Source organism: Symphalangus syndactylus, chromosome 19, assembly GCF_028878055.3.
Source record: "Symphalangus syndactylus isolate Jambi chromosome 19, NHGRI_mSymSyn1-v2.1_pri, whole genome shotgun sequence".
In the NCBI taxonomy this organism is placed as follows: Eukaryota; Metazoa; Chordata; class Mammalia; order Primates; family Hylobatidae; genus Symphalangus; species Symphalangus syndactylus.
Genome location: NC_072434.2, coordinates 24,153,385 through 24,180,675, shown reverse-complemented (window position 1 = coordinate 24,180,675; position 27,291 = coordinate 24,153,385). Strand labels below are relative to the sequence as shown.

Genomic DNA, 27,291 nt, shown 5'->3' with positions numbered 1-27,291 from the left:
ATCAGTAAAAACTAAATGGTGGTCATGGGTTGCATAGGTTATGGAAAAAGTACAAATTAAAAACCAGAAGATTTGAGATATTATTATACCACTTATCAGCTCTGAAATCCTAAGGAAATTATTTAATATCTCAAAGATCTATTTCTCAAGAGCAAATGAACAGCTGCCAACTCTGCTATCTACTTCATGGTGTTCCGGTGAGGATTAATTTAGCTAAGAAAGGCAGAATCTATAGTGGATAAAATGCATTTTGACACCAGGAAGACTAAAGTTTGAACTTTGATATTGTCATTTTTTAATTGAAGGACCTGTACACTTTACCTCTCAAAATCTGTTTCATCTCCTGTAAAATGGTCAAGAAAGGGTTGAGCCAGACTGACTTGACTATCTATCTATCTATCTATCTATCTATCTATCTATCTATCTACCTATCTATCATCTATCTATCTATCATTTATCTGTCTATTGGCTTATCTATCAAATCATCATCTGATTGTGAGTATTGGCAAATATTAACGAAGTAGAATAAAGTATTCTTTGATTAGTATTCCATGAAAGTGTATCCCATTATTAAGTGGAGTAGCATGAAAAAAGTGTGTTTATAAAATCTGCTCTTCAAATTCGTAACTTTATGTCTATACTTAAAATTCTAATGGTTTCATATTACTGAAATTAGAATACAGCAATTTGGATATTGTATCAATAACACTTGTTCATTTTTAGAAAATTAAATGCATTCAAGTAACAAAAATATTGTAAAAGAAAATATATAAAATGTGTATTGTCTCTATCCTTCCTTCTGCCAATCTAAAGAAAGTATTCTCAGGGTGTTTTGTTTTGTTTTGTTTTGTTTTGAGACAAGGTCTAGCTCTATTCCCCAAGCTGGAGAGCAGTGGTGCGATCTCAGATCACTGCAACCTCTGTCTCATGGGCTCAAGCGATTCTCCCACCTCAGCCTTCTGAGTAACTGGGACTCCAGGCACATGTCACCATGCCCTGTGGTGTATTTTGTATTTATTGTAGAGATGGGGTTTTGTCATGTTTCCCAGGCTGGAGCTCAAGCGATTCACCTGCCTCAGCCTCTCAAATTGCTGGGATTATAGGCATAAGCCACCATGCCCGGCCAGTCTCAGAATTTTCTTTTAACACCTAGGATGGCAACTGCCCAGGATGAAAACTAATGGGACTTCTTAAAAATCTTCATAGCTAAAAATAATTGAAAGCAAAGACTAAAAAAGATATTTGTATACTTCTGTTCAAATAAACAGTATTTACAATTATCAGAAGGTAGAAGCAACCCACTGCTCTCTGTTCATCAATGGTTGACTGGATAAACAAAATGTGATATACATATATAAAATATCTTATGATTATATATGTAATATCTTATGATTTTATATATACACACACACACACAATGGAATACTACTCAGCCTTAATGAAGAATATTCTGCTACAATATGGATGAAACTTGAAGACATTATGCTAAGTGAAATAAGTCAGTCACGAAAAGACAAATATTACATGGTTTCACTTACATGAAATAACTAGAGTAGTCAAATGTATAAAGACAGAAAGTAATATGGTGGTTGACAGGAGATAGAAGGAGGCAGGATAGGTGTTAGGTGTTATTGTATAATGAGTACAGAGTTTTAGTTTGAAAAGGTAAATAATAGAAGAGGTAGAGATGATTGATGGTGATTTTGCACAATGATGTGAATGTAGTTAATGCCCCTGAACTGTACACTTAAAATGGTTAAAATTGTTAAATTTATGTCATGTACATTTTACCACAATAAAAAAAATCTATCTAGTAATTTTCTGTACATTTCTCTACTTTCTTATACTTATGATTGTAATTATAATCTTCAGGTTTGGTGTTAATATTTAGTATTTCCCAAAGTGGTTTGAAAAGGGTATGGGAAGAAAAATGAAATGGGTCATTTTTGCATTGGCTCAGTCCTTTAATTTTAATCTCCATTCCTTGAGTTTAAAATAAATTTGTTTAATTAATATTAAGATAACCAAAATGGATTCTGGCTTTGCTTCCTCTTATAGATAACAGATTTGGGGAGAATGGTTGTTGATTGATTTAGCAAGGCAGGTATTTTATAAAACCACTCAAGTAGCTACTTATAAATAGAATTGATGCCTGTGCACAAATAATACTTGTAAAAGTGATGAAAGTATTTAATATTAGAAAATATTTAGGTCTTTTAAAAGGAAGCTTGTCTAGTTTTATATTAATAGCATAATATGCTTCACATATATTCATTAGAGTTTTAAAGTTTTACCTTCCACATATATACCCTTCATCCATCCACAAACCTATGACTCAGAAATATCTATTCTAGTACATACTTTAGAGCATTTATTGACCATGTGCTCCAAGAGATGCATACAAGAATACTTGCTGCAACAGCTTGCTTAATTCCAAAGCAGATAACAACTTAGATGTCCAAAAAAGAGAACAAAAAATAAATTAAGAATGCTTACATAATTTAATACTATACCCCAAGGAATAAAATAAACCTAAAACTATATGCAACAATGTAGATGACAATTAGAAACATATTTTGACTGAAGAAAAGCCAGTAATAGTAGGAATATGTATAAAATGTTACCATTTTTGTAAAGCCCAAACTAAGCTAAGCTTTCATTTGAAAAGGTAACCCTGAAATTCAGGAGGATGGAGAACCATCGTGAAAATCTGTGTAGGTGATGCACGGCACACTTTAAGGGGCATCGTTCATATCAGAACTGTATGGAAGGGTAGGCATTCCCTAGATTTGTAAAGTACACAACCTGCACAACTGTATGTGGAGGCTTTGATAATAGTAACCTCTGAGGGAGAGAAGGCAGAGAAGTACAGAGGTTGCTTTATCAATTTTGATGCTGCTCTAGTTCTTAAATTGGATAGCAGATTTACAAGTGTTCATTATATTGCACATATTCTTTAGTATTTATCAAATAATATATTTCCAGAAACAGTTCTGGGAATTATCCTAGTGTTGTGGGGTAGAAGAGAATGGGGATATAAAATTAACTATTTTCCACACAAAGAAAAGTGTTCTTTCTACTCTAGTCTTTTGCCTCTGAAAACCACTATGGTTTTTTGCTCCCAATAAGAAAAAAAGTATTTTAATGAAAATATTACATCATATGTTCCCACTTAGACACATAATATTCTGACAATAATTTCTTATTTGACAATGATTTCTTATCAAATGTCCACCAAGTATGGAGACATCCAATCCTAATTCAATGAGAAAGTCTTATAATAAATTATCCCCATTCTCAATAAATACATTCTACATTTTTTACCTGGTTCCTCAGCTAAGTAAAATATGTCAAAGGTTCCTTGGCATTTCCAGATTGAGAAAAAGACTTAACTCCTCAAATCTGTTATGTTTCCAGTAGGCCCCTTTATTTCTACTCTATATGTAGCAAACAGAAGATGTGATTTTCTACACAAAAATAATAGTTATAAAAGTCAGTCAAAATCAGAATCAGTTTATTGTAATGGTTGGCTTTTTCCAAAACAGATATACATATCCTCATAAATATTCTCAGTTGATTTTATCTAAGATAATGTCACTTTAAAGAAATGCCTCCGATGGGCATGTTAAAATCACTTATCCTCAACAAGCATATTGCATCTCAATCTTAAAATGAACATGTGATTTAAAAATTCATTATATTTTCAAGTTATTTAAAACTACTCTTAAAAAGGCATGAAACTCCCTGTTGTATTCTGAAGCATGAAAGCAAAGTTATCCATCAGTTACTAATCTAGCATATGCTCCTGAAAAAAATGAGTTTTACTTTTTAAAATGGCTATAACTACTTATCAATATATATAATATTGGATATCAGGAAAGTGTAGGTTAATTGTGTGTTCCTGATTACATCTATTTTTGAGAAAAAGCTCATTGCTTCTGTAGAAAATGTAACATCTAGGAGGGTGTGCAGCTCAGGAGTGAGTATTGGACTGCAGATCAAGAAAATGTAACATCTTATTTTTATATGTACAGGAATATTCTGAGTAAAATGCTAATTTTCAGCAAGTTTTTATTGTTAAGTTACTATAATAAACACGTTAGAAGTACATATTCAAATGAAAATTTGTCTCTCCAGTGACATTTGAAACACACCATCTGCATTATGTGCTATAGCAGAATTCAGAGAACAGCTCCTGTCTTTTATATATAATAGTCATTCTATTATAAATCAGTTTAACATAAAACACTTTGCTTAGAAAAAGCGATACTCTAGCTATAATTTTCTGATGGGAACACATTTTTATTTTTCATGTCACAAAACTCTATAGTATGCCATGTGCCATGTGATACATTAGAGAGAAGAAAATCCTAAAATCAAACAAACGAAAATGTGGAAGAATGAAAAGAAGAAAAAAAATCTTTAAGTTGGTTTAAATTTATTAAGTTAAAATAATGTAAGCCAAAGTATGTCTTTGTCTATCTTGATTAGTTCAACCCATAAACCTAGTTAAAAAGGCAGTTTACTCAAATTTTCTTCCAAAAGAGAAAAATGAGGGCAAGTACAGTATAGAAGAATTTTTAAATGAGACATACTGACAGAATATAACATGGTGTCCCATCAGATGATGTGGTGTTTTGACTGCATGGCTACAGAGGGCTATAATTTAAATGCCATTAAAGACACATAGGCTTTAGCACGGAGACAGGAATACTGTAAAATCTTTTGGTCTGTAGTCACAATGCAGATAAAATTGTTCCTTTGATCTTGCAATGCCAAAGTCTGTTGTCCAGAAGGGAAATGTCTTTGTGCTTCTGTCTTAAACTAAGACAGAATTCATTTTTTTAAATCTAAGCCATTCTGTGAACACCATGTAAAATAAAGTGCATTTTATCAAGCAGAGCTTAGTTTTCTTCCATTGTTATTTTAGGTTACATTATGATTATGTAGTGCTCAAAAAAATGTGCCCAAAATACACACATCTGGGTTTAAAATGATGAGATGCTAACTTCAAATGTCTTGATGTGGACAGTTTAGTGGCATTTGTATGCTAGGAGTTAAGAACATTGTAGTTCTCTTCTTTATATGTTTTTCTTTTTAAACAATAGTGATATATTCTGTCATAAGACTAAGCAGAACATAAACACACACATTTGACCTCTGTAAGAAACCTCAGCAGCTAAAAGTCTGTAATAAAATATATGCTGCATGATTTGCAGAATCACACCCAATGCTCTCCGGATCAAGTCTCCAAATTTAAAAAATTGTGAAATGTTAACAATTTTTAAGCATTAAATTGTAATTTTAAATGTATATATTACATTATTAAGGGGAAGCTACAGTGTGGGAGATTCTCGTAATACATTCATTATGTCTTATTTCTTTAAAAAAAACTAGAAAAAGGAAGCAGTTGTTGGGATTTGCACATAGTCTTGATGGCTCATTGTACATGAACTATTACATTTATGCCAAATACATATATAATTTTTGAATGACAGTATGTCAATGATAGCTTCCAGCACCTAGTGTATTTTAGCTCTTAATGGCTTATATGGTGATTCTCCTTTATATTAAAAGATGAGCAATATTATTTTTAAAAAGTAGATAGTGAGTTTGAGTTAGAGATACAGATATTTTTGCTAAGATTAAATCTAGTATTAAAAATGTTACTTATCTCGTCTCTACTAAAAATACAAAAAAATCAGCTGGGCGCAGGTGACGGGCGCCTGCAGTCCCAGCTACTCGGGAGGCTGAGGCAGGAGAATGGCGTGAACCCGGGAGGCGGCGCTTGCAGTGAGCAGAGATAGCACCACTGCACTCTGGCCTGGGCGACAGAGCAAGACTCCGCCTCAAAAAAAAAAAAAAAAAAAAGTTACTTATCTCTCTATTCTAATTAGACTTAAGAACTATTTCCAGTTTCTTTCCTAGGTGAAACTTTTGGGATGATTAAAGGCTGTATGTTTATTGGCCAAAACTAACATTTCCATTCTGTCAAAATTTATGTTATCAGGTGAGAAACTTTTGATAATAAACTTCACTAAAGTCAAGTTTGAATAGCTTAAAGGCAAAACGTCTTATGCATAAATCATCCGTTTATTTTATTTTCTGCTTTATACATTTTATTATATTATGGCATAACAAAATTCTTAAACGCAAGTTTCTGACCAAGAGGTCTTTGGAAAGTAAAGAGTGATTTTTAAATGTGTAAGAAAAAGGAAAAAAAAAAAAAAAAACAGCTTAGTCAGCTCTATTTCTGGCACAAATCATGCTCAAAGTGAAGCAATTCAAACATATTGGGCATTTCTGCACAACACTGATCAACAAGCAAACAGTCAAAACCAAAGCCTGTAACTGAACTCTTCAATCATATTGTTATAAATATTTGATAATTTCAACCATTTGTCATGTAGCAAAGGATATCTGTAACTTTTAGCTGAAAGGATGTGCTTTCTTTGTTCTAAATATTTGAGATCAGTTTGTACTTAAGAGAAACAGAGGCTCAGTTTGCTGTCTGGCCCAAAGTGGAGACTAATGGAGATGCTTCTGTTGAAAAGCTTTTACTTAGTGTATATTATTACTCAACTTTGACATATTATTAGTAAAGACTCTAGAGGATGAGAACAGTGTCCCAGGCATTCTCTTTGTGTTTCCCGCAAAGTCCAATATGTATGTCAAATGATGAGCGCCCTGATGGCAGAATGGTGTGCCCATGTCTCATTTGTGTAAGTGGATCCCTTGGCAGTTAAAAGTACATCACTGGCGTTTTGTCCAGACCTCTGCAAAACATCAATGATGTGTAAAGACACCATTTTATAAAAATAATTCTGCTTTGCTGATTCTGAAAATAATTTATCTGACTATGAATGTCCAGGAACAACCCAAGATTGATACAGCATTTTTTTGTGACTCATTGCAGGCTGATGAAAAGTGAATTTTAGTTAAGATAAGAAAGGCAAGCAGCCTGAACGGCAAGAAAAACAATCCTAGAAAATGTGTTGTATTTTTGTGTCTGATTTTGAAATAGCTTTTTAAAAACTTCCTATCAAGGTATTTCTAGAATCCATAATTGCCAATGGTTACAAGTATCAGCCCCAGGCAAATTGCCTAGTGAGATTTTCTGCAGCAGTGAAGGTAAACAAACCAGTCACTTTCTAAACAAACATTGCTTTTATGGTTATTTAAGCCTGCAGTATATATTGGAGCATTAAAATAATATGAGAATGCACAGTATCTTCTGGTTATCATAGGAACTCTTGAATAAAAGTGATCAAATGCTTAAACATACACAGAATCAGTGTAATAGAAAAGATATTATAAATACATTGCAAAAATATTTTTAACCAGAAGAGGATATCAGAAATTAGAGTCACTGAATACAAGGCATGAGAAATCACTTAAGATGAACTATTAAATTGTGTGTGATAGAAAAGGAGAATGAAAAAAGAAAGAGAATAAGAGAGAGGAGATTGAGATTTAATCACTACGAGTGTAAAATTCCAGAAGAAATAATTAAACAAGGAGAAATATTAAATTTAATTGGAAATTAGGTCAAATAAAAATATACGATGGAAAACTTTGCCATATTTTAAAAAAATGTAGGGAAGAGGGAAAACGGAAATAAAAATAAAAGTATAAACTAAATCAAAATTAATTATATTTTTCCAGAGCTTTTCTGTGAATCAAAGCAATCCTCAATCTGTTCTGTAGCAAGACAGTTTAGTTTCTCGGAGATCATTGGCAATCATTTTGATTACAAAAGTAATTGTAGGGCAGTACTAAAATCCATTTCATTCTTAATTTGATTAACAAAAGACACTAATGCTCTTAAAATGAGAATAACAATTATTTGTAGCCATTTCAAAGATAAATTTGCAGTATATCAATCCAGCAGTCATCCCTTTGATTATTTTTAAAGAATAAGAGCAATCTGACTAAACGATATATAGATTTATCAGCTCAAAAACACAAAATAATTTTAGGCATTTGGTGACGCTAAAATGCAGCTGGATTTGCCCAACATTTAATAGTTCTGCTCTTCTTTTGGAGGTCTTGATTTCTAGAAAATGAATAAGTATCTGAAAATCTCTGATAACAGAGGTGCTATGTGGGCAAATACAGGGCAGGATGATTCTCACAATACTTACTTTCTAACTTAAATTAATTGATTCTCTTCCAAGGATTTAAATAGGAGCATATTTTTTAGTAAGTCTTTTTCCGTGCTGATCATTTGAGAAAATGATGGCAGAAGTGAGTATGAGCAGAATGAGGTTTAATTCTCTAATATACTACTCTATATTTAAAGTGATTAAATTTGGAATATGATATCATTAAGAGAAAGACAACATTAACACCTGTAAGTTGTTCAGACTGTGACATGTTGTACATTTGTGTATAATTCCAAAATGTGGTTGCCACAAAATAATGTGTTCACCAATATCCAAGCTTTTTGAGCTGCCAGAAAATATCAAAACAATTGGTGCTCTTTGGAATGTGTAGTTAACTTCCTGCTAGGAGAGGAGTCACAGCTGCTACAGTAGCAGTGGGTTTCCAGATGTCAAGGCTGTGAGGATAGTGAGGTAATTGCAGGAAGGAAGGGATACAATTTTGTTATTACAGATTACCCTCCCCATTGAAAACTCTGGATACAGCATTAGTATCAGTGCTTTGGATATGCACATTATGAACTGGAGGTCTTCATGTTGAAGTGTAGAGGTCTGTACATTTGCTTCAGTCGAAAAGGCTGGGCCAGACTTATTAAAATTTGTCGGAAACAGAGTAAATGCTCTCAAAGCTGTATTATTGGATTTATAAGGCATCCATAAGTGTTAATATGTTTTATCAGCAAAAGTTGGTTTTATAAGGACAATAACCAAATAACAAAGTTTAACTATAAATGTTCCAGTACTATAGCTCATCCACTGAATTAAGAGAAAACAAAGTGTTTAGATACCGATAAATTAATCAGCAAATCTGCTTAAGGCCTTCTTTGTATACTAGTGATGAGTAGAGGAAACAGATGATGATTTTTCCAGTATTCAACTTAGAAGAATTTCTTTCTAACATCCCATATTATGTAGTCAGAAGAGTACAAATTACTGAAAACTCTGTTTTTCATTCAGAAGCTACAATCATGGTGCCATATTTCCACATGGGAATTTTAAAGACTACAGTATTTTGGCATATTTTATTGTCAAAACCAATACATATTTGTCCACAAAAATTAAATTGCAATTAACTGAAGAAATTCAGTTTGTTAATTTCTGGGGGTTTTTTTTCTGTTGAAGGGTCTGTATTATTTATTATACTGAATGTAGATATTAGCTTAAGTTTCTTTGTAAATGAAAGAAATAAGTGATGCATTAGTTTCACCTAAAATAAGGCCGGGTTGAGGATATTGTGAGAGTTATATGAAGTTGACAATTCTGGATTCATTCTACCAGCCACGAAGAGAGAGACTTCTCATCTCACTCATAACAGATACACCATCCTCTGCTAAAACTCTAAGCTCTTCAGAGTTTTTGAGGGCAGTTACATATCACTATTGAAATCACATTGAGCTATTCATGGTCAACTAATAGCCAAAAGTCCCATGTGCCATTCTTACTTCATGTCTCCCACATTCTGTAGAATTTTGAAGTTAGGGCTAGAACTTTATGCCTGTCTTGCTAAATCTGGCCTATTATATCTGACTAAGGCACACTGGGTTGTACAATTCCAGAGAGTGCCATTCCTATCATTAACTCGTAAGTGTTCTTCCTGAAGTTACACAGCCTCCATGGCCGCAGGTGGCCTTGTCTACCTTTGAATTTTGTTTTTAAATCATGGATAATTTATTCACTATAGTAGATGTCCTCTAGTTTAATTAATAATATACCTTAAGTTTAATAGAATCCTATCAAAGTTTAAATAAAATTATTGAATTAGTGGGGTCTTAAAATACACTTAGGTGATGACATATAGAAGGACAAGAGCTATTGGGTACTTCAGGGAGGGCTGAAGACTGAGGACATAAAATGATTAATTCTTTTGTGGCAGGTGAAATAAGGATAATTATGGGAAAATATAAACAAATATTGATAACAAAGTATTTGCCAGTCTAGGAGAATGAACTCTGACTTTGTAGTAGGCGTTTGACAAAAAAGTTTTTAGCTAATTCAAATTCCCGTTTAGGAGTTGATTATCAGTTTTGTTTTTCTTTTAAGGTTTCCTGTCTTTCAATGGCATGTAAAGAATCTCTCATTAAAACAACCACTCTCCTAAGTCATTCTTTCCAGTGGTAATGCTGATTTGGTCTGTTGCAAATTAGAAAACCCAAATGAATACAATTTATTTATTTTTATCTACACCGCCTTTGCTATTTTAATAAAGAGAAAGTTCTCAAGTCAAAATAAGTTGTACCTAAAATTAAGCATGTCTCCAGAACAATGACTCTCTATACTACTGCATCACCGGAGAACTTGTTAGGAACGCAAGTTCTCAGAAACCCTGAACATGAAGCCCAGCAATATGCATTCCAATAAACCCTCCAAGTAATTCTGACACAGCTAAAGTTTGAGAAACTTTGGCCTAGCAAATCTATGGTAGCTGAGTGTTTCTTAAACAACTAGGTTGGAAGAAATAGTGACCCAGTACTTAGTTAAAGGAAATTGTCATTTCTTTTCAATTTGAACATATTCACTGTAAAAAATGTTTTGTCACATTTCAAATATACCAGCAAGGATAAGTTCTCATATCCACTTTTCCCCTTTATTGCACATGCCATATTATTTGTTATCAGGGAAAGACTTTACTGTAATTGAAAAGTGCAACATACAGAAACAAAGCATTGTTACCCTAAGCTCTTGATAAAGAAAAAAATTGAACTATAATCATGCCACCATTTTATTATTTAGTTACTATAAGTTGGACTATAAATCCTCCCAAGTTTTATATCTGAATTTTGATACTACAGATTCATGGTAATATGTTCAGCAACATTACAATTAATACCTGAAAGGAACTGATCCTACATCTATCCTCAGTGAACAATGCTGGGTCTACAAAAGAAAAATCTATTTTAACATTCATGGATCTAGATAGCTTATTAAAATCTGAAAATTTAAAAATATAATAAAAGAGAAATATTGGTATATTTAAATTTTGGGGCCTTCGTATCACCTAGTAGAGGGTTTCAAAGTAAGTGACCTGGTGAGGTGAAGTGGCTCATGCCTGTAATGCCAACACTTTTGGAGGCCAAACTGGGAGGATCACTTGAGTTCAGGATACCAAGACCAGCCTGAACAATACAGGAGGATTTCATCTCTACAAATAATTTTTTTAAAAAATAGCTGGATGTGGTGGCACACACCTGTGGTTCCACCTACTCTGGAGGCTGAGGTAGGAGGATCACCTGAGTAGGGGAGGTTGAGGCTGCAAAGAGCCATAATCACGGCACTGCACTCCAGCCTGGGCAACAGAGCGAGAACCAGTCCCAAAAATAAATAAATAAATAAATAATCCTCAGGAGCTTTGGGAAATTATCCATGAAAGTCATAAAGAATGAAGGGCAAATTAGGTAAGTCGTCCCAGGTGCTAAATGAAGAAGCCACATACACAAACACACACACTAATTAGATATTTATAAATTTATACTGAAGGGAAATCTTCAACATTTAATAAATCTTGAATTGTTCATGTAGCTTTTTTTTTTTTTTTTTTTTTTTTTTTACAGATAAACTAAGCTAAAAGTTACTGGTTTAACAACTTTCACCATTTTTGAAACAATGATGGATCAATTCCATATAATGTACTTTTTTCTATTGTGTAAAGCTTCAGATTTCATACTACCTAGATATTTCTCTTTTATTGACTTGTCTCCTAAGCTTCCATGTGACTATTATTTTTTCCTTTCTTTTCAATTTATTTCCACCAAAACACACACACACACACACACACACACACACACACACACCATAGTGGGAGGGGATACTATTGGCATCTACTGGGGAGAGGTCAATAATGCTGATAAAAATCCTCCAATACACAGCAAATTTCTTCAGGACAAAGAACTATCTGTACCAAAATATCAATAGCGGCACCTGTTGAGAAATTGGGGCCCAGAGAAAAATAAAGTGTTCTCTAGGCCAATATAAATTGGCCATAGTTACTGTAATTTCCATGTTTCCTACTTGAAAAATGAAAGCCTTCCATCATAGCAGTGTAACCCTGCAACATGAGCGAAATTCGCTTTTCTCATACTCAAAATCTCCACTTCCACTCTAATTCTCAACTCCTGGGGAGAGCTTTCCTTCTAAGTGCAGAAACTATGACTAATTATTACAGACAAGCATTGAATCTTTATTTATTAACTAACATTTTTGCACTGGCATTTTGAATTATGTGGTACATTGCCTTGTGTGACTGTTTAGCTTTGTTAATCACTTTCTTTTACTGAAAAGGAAGTTATTACATTATGAAATTACTGCTCCTTATAAAAAAGTAGTCATTTCACTATCTATATAATTACTATTCCTAATAAGACTTTTATTTCTATTTCATCTCTTTCTAAATTTTCTTTGTGATTGAAAATTAGTTGACAAAATATGAAACCACAGCCAAATTTCTAAACAATATAAGCTGTTGATCAAAATATACCTTTCACTGTGCCTTTAAAAAAATCTTAGTTTTTAAAGGCACAGTGAAAGGCATATTTTCTAGAAATGTTTTCTCTAGTGTACATTATAATCTTTTTATTTTTTAGCCAAAGGATGTTTCTAGGCTCCCCTGGCTAAAGATGTCACTCAAAATTTAGTATAATTTTGCAACATAAAGATAACAATAGACAAATGTTGCTGTGAATTTACAATTTATCTAGCAATATAAAAATAGAAAATTGGGAATAATGTATTTTTGTGCAATCTGATTTCAAGTTTCATTGAGTTATATCCTTCAGTGCTATTTGTAGAATATGGGCAGGTGATACACAGCTGCACTTCCTGTCCCTGAAGATTCTAGGAAAGGCAGTTGGCGAGAAGCCTAATTATTTCTGCTATATTTGATTATAGATACCTTTATTAATACCACGGATACTGCACACCTACAAATTCTGATGATATCTTCATATCAATTGTTACAGAGAAGTCTATAGAAGTAACAGGTAAAAATAATCATGTTCATCCTCCTTTGTGATGATTTCCCTGTACTTTTTTGGCTAAGAAAATTCAATTTTCCATATATACAAATTAATTATAAGACAGCAGTGTATATTTTTGATATATTATTATTTAAATTATGACAGCCATTGAGACAATTCAGATCTTGACGATATTCATCTGAATTTGGAGCCCATAAAATACAAATTTAGCCTGCCGACTGCCACATGATTCTGATTTCTTAAAAAAAATGATTTTTTTTTTTCACTGAGATGTGTCCTCAGTGTTTTGAGACTGAAACATATGCTCTGAATAAATAACAGGTAGCACTTAATCGTGGAGACGGAGAACCCTTTCAGTATTGTTATTTCATCAAAATGTTCATCTTTAACTGAAGAGATGACCATATTTTAAACATTTGAATCAAAATATGTTTAGAATTAGAAAGCTAATCAAATTATGATTACCTAAATGCATTGAAGACTTGCATTGTTAATCCTAAGGCAGCCTTGAAGCCTTTTGGAGCAATGACTTTTTGCTTTTTTAGTTTTCAAAAATCCTCATTTTCAGTAATATCACCACACACATTTTGGTATGATATTTGCAGCATTAATCTGAATGGATATTTCCTTTAAAATTGCTTTATTTCTCTAGAAAAACTAGAAAGCCAGGTTAGGGATATAATTTAAATTTTAAAAGCCTTGTTTAACAAAAATATTTACTGGTATATTTAATATGTTGCTTTAAAAAATATTACGTCTATTACATCTTCAAGAACAAACTATATTTTCTGTAGAATAAAACTGATCGTCTCCAATAATAGGTCTAGCTCTTTATTGGTAATGCATTTGCTCCCCACCTCACCACTGCCAATTTTTACGGGAATTCTTATAAATGAGAAGATGAGATTTTTTTTCCTCCTTCTTTTTTCTTTTTTAAGAATACAAAGCTAATAATAGAAAAAAAACTTCTGATTTCCAACAAAACTGATGAAATAGCTTACCTTCTTTTCTTCTGGGTAATCCCTTTGTTCTGGTTAAAATACAGAACTGTGAGTAATAAATAACTGGAATACACAAAAGTGAAATGGGGATTGTACTGGTATCCAGAAATAAATTTATTTATATACAGAATTTGATTGGTTTATATATTTTATACATATACAGAGGTCAGAAGATTTATTAGCAATTCAAGTAAGTTTTGCTATATGCATAATACACTCAGGCAATTCAATACATATTCTTGCCTATGTTGAATGATGGACAGTTACATTTTACTGTGTGTATATTTTGATGATTATATTTCTTCTCAAACAGTTCTAACCAGTTTCTGAGAAAGTATTTTCTTTGCCTAAATATATGCAAAAAGTATAGAAAACTATAATTAAGCCAACAGCACTTATAGACAAGCTGAATGGCTTAGGACAGTTGATTTTTTGTGCATCATTTTCTTCATCTGAATATGAGAGTTGTATATACAGTTTCTATACTTTCTACCAGCTCTGAGATTCTGTTAATTTTAATGAAAAATAAGAATAAAGACAAATTATACATTGAAATTCTCAAGATCATAGTGAATATTATGCAAGGTAGACAGGTACCTACATTTATCATTTTATTGGTGATCCTGCTTCTATCAAAATTCATGCCTCAAATTACTTCATCTACAAATATTCCTGACACCCATAGACCACAACACATTCAAAAATGAACTAGTGGACTGGGGAGGCCCTTCTGAGATGCATTGTCTCCTTTCTAAACATACTATATTTTCTGGGGACATCCAGCATGGAACAGTAGTCAGAGGCCAAGAAATTACAGTAAAAAAAGGGGGTGGGAAAAGGGGAATGAGAAGAAGGAAAGTAAAATATAGAATTGTCAGAGATAAAATCAAGTGGAAAGTGTGGGGACACAGGAACGGGGCGGGGAATAGAAACTAACTGGGAAATGGATTCAGCGAGGAATCACCTACAGCACATCTTCAAAACTGAGGGCCTGATTCACTGTCAGACGCAGAAGTGTCTTCTTCCCAGACTCTGAGCGCCAGTAGACACATCTTTAAATTGCCTGACTCCAACAGCTGATTTGGTTGCCACCACATAAATAGAAATTACAGGTTTCAACCCTTCATTTTATCTCTCTTACCTATAATCCTCTAGTTCCAGTCTGTCTGACCACTTGACAAAGGTTTTTTCGTTTTTGTTTTGTTTTGTTTCAACATTAGTGCAGCATTGAGGGAACACTTAAATATGTTTTACACATAGAGAACAGTAGACAGCCCTGGAAACCCTAGATGAGAAAAGATATATCCTGCTGGGAGCATAAAATGGCACACAGGACACACACTAATGATTCTTGTAATTGAGATTGTCATGTGTCTTATTAAAAGCCGTCATTTACCTGGAGGTCTTTCTTGAAAAAAAAAATGCAAAGATGCTTTACAGATTTTACTTGAGAATGTTTCTCAAAGCCTTACTGATCTATTTTCATAGGTATGTTGTTTGGTTAGGTCCTTCAAAGGGCTTCAAGGTTTACTTTTATATTTAAAAAGGGTGAAGATGAAAGCTATTATTTGAATACAGCATTGCATTCAGTGGCACCAAGACGCTTATTACAAGTGCCCTGATGAGACAGTCGAAGCGTCTCATGGAAGCTAGTCTCCTCTAATGTGTATTTTGGTGCCCTGTCTGCTGGTTCGCCTAAGTGATGTGGCATACATTTGATGAAAGGACAGTAAACGACATCAATTATAAAAGACATCTACTAATGAGAGGAAGAAGAGGAAGAGAGAGAGAGATTGAAAAAAAGAAGAAGAAATTCTCCGCAATGGAAACAGCAAAGCACTTTGATTGAACTAAAAGAAATGACGTACCTTAATCATGCCCTAATTTTAGGGTACCACCAACCAAGCTACTCACTCTTCTTTGGAAAGATGACATGTTTCTTCAACTTCTGTACAACTGTCATTGAAGATTTAAATCAATCTCCCTTCAGTTTCCATCACTGATTGTTGGTAATTTTGCCAGGATCTCTGTACAAAACAAAACAAAAAGATATTATGTGAAACTCAGGCCATGCTGAGCAAATTAGCTGAAATTTATTTTTATCCTCTTATAGGGATGTTTTCCAATTCAACAATCCATAGGGATCTGCCAACTTTTCACATTCTAAATTTTCTCCTTTCTAGGGCTACTAATTTGGTCGCAGAAAACATATTTTTTTTCTCTATAAATAAGCTTTGTCAAATAACAACCAGAGATTAGTGAAAATACAACCTAGTTTTGGATATTTCTGGTATACTAATTGAATATAAGGTCCACATTTTCTCTCAATGCATATCCCATGCGTAAAAACACTTAAAAATGTTACATTAAGTATTAGCATAATTGTTAACGAAATCTAAGATTTTATTCTCATACATCTTATATAAATATACTTGCTTTTTAATCATCCAGTATCTGTAAAGGGACTTTATCTACCTAATAATAATATTATTATTTTATATTAACATCATTCTTCTAGTCTATGATAATAAATTTTCAAATAAGAAAATATTAAATGTGATTAAGCAGTGTGACTTTTCCCCCTTCAATTGGGCCAAATAAAGACAAACAAATCTGTTTCTTTTCTTTTCAATATTGAAGTATAGAATCCTGATGTTTTGCTTAAGAAATACTGTAAGAGACTGCTTAGAATTTATAAGTTTGATGACCTTCTTAGGTTAGTCATTACATATCTCTCTGCAGGAATGCATTTCGATTACATTTTTCTTGAACATTTTCTATATTACAATATGTTTTATTCCCATGATATTCTATATTCAAAGCTCTAGAGACTGCTTAGGAAGCACAACTAAAGAGGTGTGAATGACCCTGTTGGCTGAAACGCAAGGAAGTGTATTGAAAAGCTTCACATGTCATCCACTGCTGTTCTTGCCTTCCAAGGGAGAGGCAGTGTGCTTAGCAGTCTGGGAAAGGGCATAATCTTGCCCGCATTTTCTGGCTGGATTTTTGGGTCACTCTGGTTCACACTGGCTCACTCAGCTATTCTGTGTACATATACTTAGTAGTGAAATGACTAATAAAGGAAGGGTGAGTTAATATCAATCAATCATGTAAACAAATATAAATAAAGCAGATATACTTTAAGAAATTAAAAGTCACAGAGTATCAGGTTTAATTTTATAGCATGTAAAACATCCTGAAAAGTGAAAAAATACACAAATCAACTGGTCTTTGGTGTAGTGACTACATAGCTTTGGACTGATTTATTTTACTGTATTCACCAGGGACTTCCTGTCCTTATTAATACACTGAACTGCTCTGCATATTAAGCTTAAAAGTTTTAAAGGACAACAAAAGTATTGCACACTCCCTTCAACTCCACATATTTACATTTTGTAGTCAGTGCTGGCTTTGTAGATTTAGTCCCCATTTTCTTCAGCTGGCAAAATTCTTCATATTACAGATAGGTAAACTAAGGCTCTAAAACTCACTAAGATTTCAGAGTAGCTGAATAGGGCTAAAAAGTCCAAATTCCCAAACCAGTGCTCCCATTTGATAAACAAATAGATGAATACTCACTTACATTATTTTAATATCTCAAATGAAATATTAATTTTATTAATTAATATTTTAAACACCTTGGTTAAATACTCCACAGTATTCTTCTTAGATTGGAAATGATACTGAAAATGTATCCTGACATGAACGTTGCTCTGAGACTTAAAGGGTTTGTATAAAACATTTAACAGACATAGGGTTTACCTAATATTCTCTTTCCTTTCAATTTCCTTTCAATTATCTCTCATTAGATTATAAAGTAATTTCTTAGTCTCTTTTCTCTGTCTGATCCTCCTGTTGACCAAAGAAATTTAAGAAACTCAGGAGCTTGGAAGGGGATGAGAGTGAACAAAGTGTGTTCTCAATTTTTAAAAAATTTGTTGTAAAACTTTCTAATTAAAACATCCCCAGTGCAATTTCTTGGTCTACTACTCCTGCCAGCTACTATTAATTATACTTTCACCTGTTAAGGGTCTAACACTTTCTAAAACATATTAAGCCAAGTTTTCTGTAAGTATTGAGCCTATCTGTTCAGAGCAAAATGATACTGAATGGATTTGGGTGAATATGTAAGCGGGCAGGAAGAAAATCATAATCTTCCTTAGCAAATGACAAACTTTCTTTGTCTCCCAGTCCTAGGCTTTGTAGCTACACACTGCCTGGTGTGGTGTGGAGGCCGACCAGACGGCCTTCGCTGTTAGATGCCAGAAGAAGGGACTGCAGAAGCCAAGGCCCTGGGCACACAAGCTAAAACTTGCATGCTTGGCAAGGCTCAGATGCCAGGTTTGAATCTCTAATAAACCACTCGCTGCCTCTCCAGTAATGATACCCTGGGGCTGCTGGGAGGGGATTCTTTTTATAGGAAACATACTCATAAGGATTTAATATTATCTTTCAGAACCCTTTGATTTAATGGTTTTTTAAAAAAACTTTTCCCCCTTATTTTGTAGACCCTGTGATGTGAGACAGTGTTAATTCCTAATCCAACAGTAGTATATAATCAACATCTCTCTACTGAGCTCAAGATTCCTTTTCCTTTTTAGCCGTGTGCTTAAAAAAAATAAAATATCTTGCCACTGAATGTCTTTTTACAGACTGAAAAGACTTTTAGGTTAAACAACATTTGTTAGGCTTTGATGCAATCAAATGCAATTTCAATCTTGAATTATTCAGCCCTGCCTCTCTGAAATTGCACATATGTGTCAGCTTTCAATTTTTCTCACTAGTGTTTTACACATGAAATCTATTTTCACTGAGAAAATGGAATCTTTGTGTCTTTGTCTCTAGGAGCACTGCTTTCAGGCATGTTCTGGCAGGGGCTTTGACTGTCTAGGCACTGGGGGAGGGGCCTGGCAGTCATTTGTCAGCTTTTCTTGCATCTGTAATTTCTGGCCACTCAGCAGTATTAGGAGGTCTCAGAAAGGGGGTGAGGAGGGTGCGGGGAAGAGCTTGTCATTGATGAAAGCCAAACCCCAAGTAACTGCCCAATGTTAATGACCAAAGAGAGAAGGGAGAGTCTGAAAAACTTTTATTGTGCTTTAATGAAAAAGACTTTTTGGAAATGGCTAATTTACAAAATTGCACATGGTAACATTTTCAGATCTCAGTTTAGAAAGCCCCTGTCCATATTGTGTTACCGATTTCATTGCTTTTAGCTTGGCAAGGGCTCATGAAACTATTTTAATTTTCCACCAGTGGCTTCTGGTTATTTCTGCTCTTATTTCCTGGTAAGAAAACTGACAGCCCAATTAAACATCTGCATTTTTTAATCTGAATTTCCCCCATAACTATTTTGCTTTTCTTCTAAAACTTCCAGATGTTTTGGTTCCTTTATGATTTTAATGCATGCAAGTATATTTCTTCCCATTTCAAAGAGAGAGAGAAAGAGAGAGCTAGAGGGACTGACCAGATGTTTCTATATGAAAAGCTTTGTAATACACCAATAATCAGGTCAGTATTTTTGTCTCTTTATGAGAATATTTACATTAGAATACATCTCATTGTCTTTCAGCACTTTACAATTTGAGTCGATCTGTGCAACTTATTTTTGTGGGCCATTAGCTTTCAGAATTCACATTGTGATCTGTTAATTAATCCTTGTGGCAAATGAAGAAAGTAACCAACTCTGTTATCTCAGTATGTAGTAACAGGGATAGAAGCTGCTGTGATTTGTTTCTTATCATTTGTCTTTTTTTCCCCCACTGTGGGAAATAAGAAGTTGTAGGTTATGTGAAGCAACAATGTATTTAAATTCATTTTCCAGATTTGTACAAACATTGACGGAATCATCTATATCTTGCCTTGAAGTGTCTGGACAAGAGTTTAAAGAGTCTCTTGTATATTTCAAGAAAACCTGTTTCCCATAATTAATAACAGGAAGCCTGGTAAACAGACTTTTGCTGACAAATGAAACTGAAACAGTAACATATACACAGAAACATGGGAAAAGAAAACAATGCAGCATTGTATGGTTATTCCAGAAGAGTAGCTCAGTTCGGATACACTTATGCAATACTCACATAAAACCTCAAGGTCCAAGATTATTAATTATATATTTCTGATCATGTAAACACATGCTTGCAGAGTACAATCATTTATCCCATTGCTTACTATTTGAAAATGATCTCTGGCTATTTAGACATTTAACATTTAGGCAGAAAATCATTATTTCCCGGAATATAGATTTTCCAGACTATCAAGTAAACATGAAGAAAGACAATCTTTAAAAAAAAATTATTATAAGATTGTAAAAGTCCATTCTTGATGCATACTTCTGGAAATGAAATGGGAACACATAATAAGATAATTTTGGTGTAAGTTTTTTTTTTGGGGGGTGAGGAATGGATATCCAATTTGGGGAGTGTATATTTATGAGGTCTCAGGCACACTAAATACAACAGTCATTAATTAGACAGTTCACTGTGCAACTTGACCCACTTGTGCTTAAAGCTCTGGACAATGCTTCCCCTGGAAGTAATGGGTCTTTATCTTCCAATTGTATCATAGAATGGGAACTCTCTGATCCCAGTATTGACCTTGAAAGTAGCAAACTGAGGTTATACGTGGTGTCCCTGCTTAGAAACATGTTTGAGTTTAAAATTTTTGTTTTTGTTTTCAAAAAAGAATTAGCTGCTTATTTACAGTTAACTATTAGGAATGAATTGCTTGATCCTTAAGTGATTTTTAAAAATTACATGTTAAAGGTGATTATCTGAGAATGGCTAAATGTAAAATAAGCTTAATCAGATATTTATTTCTGTTTCTTTTAAGATGAATAAGAGAATAAGCAATGAAGGGGAAAATAAGAAAATGCTTTTGTTTTATGATGCATTATATTGCACATTAAAGGATGTATTTTGATGATTCAAGAGTAATAAAGAGACCTAAACTGTGCTACATAAGTAGAATTACTTGCCTTCTTGGTAGGCTCTCGTAAGTCGTATCTTAACACTAGAAAAATGAGAATGGAAAGTGTCCTGGGTGGCAAGGGCAGCGGTTTGTGACATGTATAATATGCATTCATACAACTGACTTAAGAACTAAAAACCAAATTTTTTTTTTCTTAACCATATCTGCAGTGGATATAAATTTGAGTCAAGGAAGTTACACTCAAAACGGAATAGGTCCAATTACAAATAAATAACACTTGTTTCATATTTTACATATACCTGAGTGAAAGAGAAGTACATATGACACACTTTAACTCCGGAATCTTATATTTATTGTGGAAGTTGGAATCAACCAAACAAATACTTTGAATTGAAAGGAACAGTTGAGTTGGAATAATTATCAGAGTAGACACTTGCTAATTGCAAGAGAAAGTAAAACATTTCCTTGGCTGTAAAATTTCAGTGAGTTTGTAGGTAAGCAAGAACAACATCCAAAAATTTAAAGTGATGAAAGTGTACTTATTTGAATTTCTGTTAAGTATAGGATGGATTCTATATATTGTTTTTTAGGTATATATTAGTTCTTTGGGGAAGCTTTTTGGGAAAAAAAGTGTTAATGAATCCTAAATCATAAGAAATGTCAATAGAGCTGTCGTTTGTTAAATCCTTGTAGAAAGAAAAGAAAACCAATCAGGTTTATTACTAGAATTATGCTATTTGCAAATTGATGCTTTGGAAAATATAAAATATCCTTCCAAAAATTTTAGATAAAAGTCTTCTTGGAAAACTTTTAAATATAAACTAACTTTTAAGTAACAATCATAAATTTATATAAAAACAAGGAAGATATCCAAATTTAAAATAATGATTTTCACAGGCAGATTCATTATCGTACCCTCATTTCACAATATTTAAAGTTATTCTTGGACATGGTTTATCATAAAGACCATGTACATGATATGACTTACATTGTTTAGTGATATGATCCCAGAGCCACCCCAAATCTGGTTACACTTATTTCTCAGGTAGATTAGGTTGAATAGAATTCCCAATACCTGGTAGGAATAAAATTTCTCCTCCTTTCTTTGGCTCCATGAGAGCACAATGTACTCGTCTTTAGATGAATCAAACAGGAAAAATTTGGTGTATATATTTCAGAGAACAATGAGCTCTGTGTATAATTGTCAGAGCATCAGTAAATTATCTTGCTTTTGTAGGAAAGTACTAATGAAAGTTTCATTTCTTGGAAATGAGATCTGGAAGAAAAAATATTATTGACCACAGCATTATACATGCCACTGAACTTGGACAAAGATTTTCATCAAAGAGCTAAAATATATAAAGCAAAGTTCCAAGTTAGACTTGTTTAAATGTTCTCATAGTAACGTCTTTTGGTTTAAGTGGTTTGTGTATGGTGTACAAATTTCATTTTTGTTTGCTCACCCTATCATAAACACACGATTGGTGATTTCTCTAGTATACTGTCTTCTAGTTTCCATTTTGTTTTTAGTAATCTGCCCCAGAAAACAGTAAAAATCTGCATCTTGACTTCTGCCTTTCCCTCTGTTATTAATTTATTCATTTAGTTAGTCTTTTGTAAATTTCCTGTAACAGGTATTCTAAAGGGATAAAATATGTGGGTATAAGTGGGAACTGGAAAAATTATTTCTTGACTACTTGGTGCCTTCTAACACTTTCAGTAGCTCCTATAATCTATCTGATACCTAGTAAATTTCCAATACAAGCAGGGGAATTTCTGTTGTGAATGTCAGGTATGAACAGGGTAATCCCCATCAACAGAGTTTGCTGAAGAGCAAGGAAACAGTGTTGGTACAATTCTTTGACAGAGAATTTAGCAGTTTCAACACCTCCCTTCCTGCTCCCTTTTAAGATTCATTGTTATCATCAAACAAAACTCTAAGACTATTTCAGACTTCCCAAAACAAGGAAGTTCTTTCAAACTCCAACCAGGTTTCTGGAGATCTTTTTGTCTTGCATTGTCATGTGCTTTGCTTAGAACATCCCAATATATTTCCTGTCATTGTCATCATTCTAAACACTGCGACCTGTAATACACACTGAGCCCACTGGAGGAAAACATGTTATTTTGTTAATAATGTGCTAGCGGTAGAAATTATTAAGATTGAAGAGCAGTTTTTAAAAATCTATTCAAATGTGAATAAATGATGGTTTTGATAGGACCTACATTAAAGTAACAATTACAATTTTATTTGTAACATAACTATAGGTCAAGGCTGGACATGCACATTGACTATAAATATCAAGAGTGCTGATTCTTCTGTAATAAACAACAGAATATGCCTAACATATAAAAATCAACCCTTTTATTTTGACCTTACAATAAAAAAACAAAATGGTGAATCATTACTGCCATCCAATTAGCATCCTTTTTTCTAATTTCTCACCATTTACATGTCTTCTCCCTTCAAAGAGAAATCAAATTCGCTTTGCTAGAGTGTAAATTATGTTTATAAATTCAAATTTTGTAGAGCAAAAGTATAACATTTGTCTTGGTGGTTTAACAAGTAGAATATTCATAATATATCCCATCCATAATATATTCAGAAACGAATTTAGCTCTGCTTTACAAAAACTACAGATATTTAAAAATAAAAATAATTTTGAAGTATAGCTGCATTTTTTTGTTTAAATGAGAACTCAAATGATATTGCTTGAGAGAGTTTCTGACTTATAAGAACCCATAGATTTATTTATAGATTACTTAGCAAATGTAAGTATACATTATCAGTCTGTTAAATTTTACTTGCTTCTAGATAAAGGGTTTATTGAAACCTTAAATATGTTGTATAAATTCTCTATGAAAGGAAATTAGAACAATGTATAAGCGACTTTTGGGAATTGATGCTCTTCGATTCTACATTTCTGTTCTTCATGGGCTGCAATATCTCTAAAGTGTTCAGTTCACTTTTATTGAAGTGTGATAAATAGGCATGTCAAATTGTATACAGAGAATAGAACACAAATCAGCTCTGCCTGTTTCTGTTGTTTCTTCATTCTCTAAATAAGTATCCATTGCTCATTATAAATAGGGTATGTGTCCTTTTATTTGGCAGGTCTTATTTCTTAATTGACTTCCACATTTCATGGGATGGCAATAGAATCAACAGCCATTTATATATCTGGGAAGCAAGATTTATTGGACAGAAAAACAACATATTTTCTTTCCTTTTTAGTATATTTTGTACTTTGTCTTATAAATTCTATGGCAGCAAACAGTGACTGAGAGAAACTTGGTATACAGATTTTACTCTTACAATTTCAGATAACAAAAATCATTCCTTTAACAATGTTTATTATGCAAAACCATCAATATTTATTTTTCATTATGCACAATACCATTTTTATTATATATAATGTGGCAATATTTGAAAATAGTTTGCTCATAAAATTAACACTAAATAAAATTTATTGTTTGTATATTATAAAAAGATAATGTTATATTTTATACTATGTTACTAGATTTTTATCTATAATTTCAAGAAGAATTATTTGGTTGTGGTCTTGAAGCTGTATGAGAAAATATTTCTTATGCGAATTATAAGCTTAGTAAACTTAAATATTTGAGATATTTGTGGTTTTGAGTGGCAGAGTATTTTTTTATTATTGTTAATGGGATTAGAAAATTCTGAACTTCGGAACCTAACAAAACAACCAAATAACCATTTCATTATACTCTGTCATCATATTTACGATGCTCATTGGAAGCAGAAAAGAACAACACTAAATAGAATACAGAAGATGATACACTTCAATTTCTATTCTTACATAATCTTTTGAAAACATCTAAAATTTGCAATCAGGGTTTAAGCATGCCCGACTTTCAACAAATGCAATTTCCAAAAAGACAGGGTTGAGAGCATCAATAACTCTGACAAGATAAATCATTCTACTTTTAGCAAATCTACATGCATCAATTATAGCATCTTCTTAGGCAAAAAAAAGAAAAAAGAAAAAAGTGACTTTTTCCTCTTTCATTGGAAGGAAACCTAGCATATAACCAATGAGACGACTCCCAGTAAATATGCAGTGACATCTTGATTGCTCTTGGTGACTATCCATACTTAAACAGAGACTGCTCCTTTCTGTATTTTAATAAATCCTTAATTCCGTTTCTTATACTCTTCTATCTCCCATACTTATATTTGCAAATTCCCCTATGATCAAGGATTAGCACAACACTGAGGGCTGAAATGGAAAGAAGGATCTAAGAGAAAATACCTTGAAAGAGACGACAGAACTCATCTTTGATGGAACAAAGAAAAGGTTTAAAAATTCTCTTTGGACACCTGAAAAAAATGTTTTCTTTTTTTTTTTTCTTAGAGAATAAGCAATTGGTGGGAGTCACCAGATTATCAATTATTTAACCTCTCAAGACTAGTGGCAGGTTTTTCCTTTCTTATTTAGCTTAAATGATTATTTAGGAGTTAGGTCCTCAGAAAGCAAGGATTGTTTCCAATTCTCTGTTATTCTTTGTACCACTTAGCCAGAATATCATGCATTTTAGGGGCTGTCAGTAAATATACAATGCATTAAATTCTCTTTGCGTTTCCAGAGGAAGGAGGTAGGGAAAAGAATTAAATGAATGCCTGACTCAAGAGACTGAGAATCTATTTGAGTGAGGTGTGGGTCTAGTGGAAATCTGCAGAAAAGAATCTTGTAGAGGAAAAATGACTCACAAGTATGTGAGGGGGAAGACTTTTTAATGTCAGTGTCCATATTTCCTGATTAAAGTGAGGGTATTTGCATCATGTTCTAGCATTCTAAATATAAAAGCAGCTAAGAATCTCCAAGAATCCCTTAAATTCTTATTCAAGAACAAGAAGAAATGAATAGGTTAAAACTCAAATATTATAATTAAAAAGTATTCTCTAGCACAATAAAATCATTACAATAAAACTTGTTAGCTGACCAGTTAGTGTTTTAAAGTGCTGTAAATGCATAGTAACTGAAAAATGTTTCAGAATTTAAAAAATAGGCCATTGGTTCAGAATAAACAAATATGTGAATGTTCAGGACTAACAATAAAGTTAGACTTTTTCTCCTAGAAATAGTTTGTTAAATGATATCTTTAAGGACGCTTTTAATAATATTTATGCTTTAAACACACATATTTAAAAACAAGACAACACAGAAAATATCACTAATAGGATGTATTTTCCCCATAGAACGTGCTTGTTAAAATTGTTCAAAAATGAATTATTGCATGTTTGTGTTCAGCCTAAAAAATGCAGAACATGGCTAAAATCACTACACTAATCTTTTGAAAATAAGATGCTAACAATTTTTTATGAAGCTAACCATTTAAGTCAATATTCAGGATTTTTCCTCATGCTAAAAATACATTACATATTTTAAATCAAAACTCCTCTTGAATATGCAGAAGAAAACTGAGAACAAAATGTGAAATTTAGTAGAAGGAACAGTAGCTTTGGAGCTCTGGGATCTGTCTTGACTTGTGACACAAAGCATGTCACCCAGGCCTCTCTGAGAGATGGGGTTAATCCTAACAGATGAGCTCCCTAGAGAGTAACTGTGAGAATAATTACCATTATAAATATGATATAATGAAGTCTTCTCAGAAAAGGTGATCTTTACGTCTGGCGGAATCTTACTTGGTAAAGTCTTATATAATAATTTGATCTTAACTCTAACTTAAAATACACCAGAATCCAGCCACTTCTCACCACCTCCACAGCTGCCGCCTTAACACAAGGCACCTGCACCTCTTGCCTGGATTATTGCCATACCAGCCTCAGTGGCCTCCATGCTTCATCCTTACACATTATCACCACCCCTAGCCTAAGCTGTTCTTCGCACAGAAACCAGAGTGATCCTTTTAATTCTAGAGCCAAATCACGTATGTCCACTGGTCAGATCCCAATAGTTTTCCATCACACTCAGAATAAAATCTTGAATCTCAACCAGAGCCTTTCAAGGCCCTACACGATTTGCTCACCTCACTTCTTCACTGCGTCCCCTGCCACTGTCTCCTTGTTCACTCTAACGACCTCCCTCTTTACTCTTTTGCTCAAACATCCTAATAACATTCCTGCCTCAGGGCGTTTGCACGTGCTATTCCCCTAGTCTGGTCTGGAGAGCTCTTCTTTGGATATTCATGTGGCTCCCACCATTCTTTCCTTCAAGGCTCAGCTCAAATAGTATCATATCA

General features: G+C 33.3%; 1 long non-coding RNA gene across 2 annotated transcripts in view; it reads right to left on the bottom strand.

Annotated features, from left to right (window-relative positions):
* Positions 1-828: 828 nt before the first annotated feature.
* Positions 829-27,291, bottom strand: part of LOC134731967 (uncharacterized) — a 52,775-nt gene continuing 26,312 nt past the window's right edge. The window contains exons 2-3 of one of the 2 annotated variants that reach the window (XR_010114725.1): positions 12,717-16,160; positions 829-12,645 (exon numbers count right to left, since the gene is read on the bottom strand). This is a non-coding gene — a long non-coding RNA (uncharacterized lncRNA). Of the gene's footprint in view, positions 16,161-27,291 lie in introns of both variants that reach the window. The other variant, XR_010114724.1, reaches the window with a different exon arrangement.